A 1,639-nucleotide genomic window follows, 5' to 3' on the forward strand; every position below is an offset into this window, starting at 1 on the left:
GAAGACCAAAATTTCTGTTACACAGAAAAAAGTAAGAGGAGATATTCCTTGGGATTAATTAGTATACTTTTATTCTAACTACTAATATTGACAGAATCTTAACCTTGATAATGACTATGGTTTTAGGAAAAGAAATTTGACTAGCTCAGGTACTAGTGAGGGATGAGCTGGACACATACCAATCTGTCACAAATCCACCTTTTGATTTACAGGATGTAAGCCCTGAAATTTCTTGTAAATCCTGTTACACTGACAGATTTGGAGTGTGATACCATATCAGAATCTCTATTCTCAAGGTACAATAGGCATTGTTTGTTTTTCAGCAGATATTAGCAACTTGGAGCAATCCAACTAAACTGCATTTGTGGTTATTGCCAGTGAAAGCTGAATGTAAAGAGATCCTGTGAATATACCAGGGCCAGCAATGGAATGTATACATTTTTGTAGAAACTGTATACATTTTTGTAAGGGCATAACAATAAATATAGGGTTTGGTGCTGGGTCCTTGGCTCAGGACAAATAAACATGGAGTCCATCTTCCATGAGAAACAAGAAGGCTGACTTTGTGGTCAACATGGAACAATCTATTGCATGATGAATATTTTAGCCCTGTGGAATTATCACCAATTTCACATCAGCTGCATGAAGAAGAGAAGATGAGGATGGCAGAGGGAGGAGTTACTAGTGAAGACTACCATACATCTTTGCATCAGCCTTCTGAAAACATGGGTGACAGTGTTTTTTTTCTCTATCCAATGGTTTAACTTGAATTTTCTCTTGATGGGTCCAGAGTTAATATTAGACACATACCTTTCACTTTTTTCTTGGTTGAATTACAATAGGAAGGTTATTCTATATTTGTTGTTAAGGGTGATCTGCTCAATTGTGAAGCTGACCAACTTCTGAAGATTCAGGATTCAACAGATATATCAACCAAAAGTTATTGGAGAAGAATTAGCACAACTGAAAGATCAGAGAATCCAGAAAAGAGACCTAGAAGGAGAATTTGAAGCAAATGATGGGCCAGGAATATTAGATGAAGACAAGGAGGATTTTCAGTGGGCTCTGGCATTAAGCTATCATTCTTTGCTGAGGTGTTAACTGATAACATTTCCATTTCATTTCCATGCAATCAACATGGAAAACAAAGAAGCATATCTCTGCAGGGTTATTCAGCTCCGTAAGCAAGGCAGCTCCAGAAATATATTGCAAGACACTCCACAGACATCAGGTACAAACCTTATTTCAGTAGAGCTGTGGAAGAGAAGAGAAGTCTACTTTGAAAAGCAGCAGCAACAGCAGTGGTAGATGGACTCATCAGGACTAGCATCACATCCATGTGAAAGGCTGACCACAAGTTCAGTCACATCCATGTGAAAGGCTGACCACAAGTTCAGGGAGCACTGGGAACAGATCTAAGTGATACGATGAGTGAAGAAGACATGCTTCAGGCAGTTGTGATCATGTCTTGAGAAACTATTAGAAATAAGTTGAAAACAGAAGGAGAAAAATAATAGTAGCTTTTAAAAATCTTTTAGATATCCCTACTTTTCAAGATTCCTCTGTGTGATTACATCTGGTTCTTTATAATAATTGGTCAAACATACAGCAGCAGAAATTAGACTATTGGAGTGGTTTG

The 1,639-nt window shown here is 37.8% G+C and overlaps 1 pseudogene; it reads left to right on the top strand.

The window, feature by feature from the left end:
- The first annotated feature begins 525 nt into the window (after window positions 1-525).
- On the top strand, window positions 526-1,514 carry LOC102834958 (annotated as a pseudogene).
- The last annotated feature ends 125 nt before the right edge of the window (window positions 1,515-1,639 follow it).

Source organism: Chrysochloris asiatica, unplaced genomic scaffold (assembly GCF_000296735.1).
Source record: "Chrysochloris asiatica unplaced genomic scaffold, ChrAsi1.0 scaffold00066, whole genome shotgun sequence".
NCBI lineage: Eukaryota > Metazoa > Chordata > Mammalia > Afrosoricida > Chrysochloridae > Chrysochloris > Chrysochloris asiatica.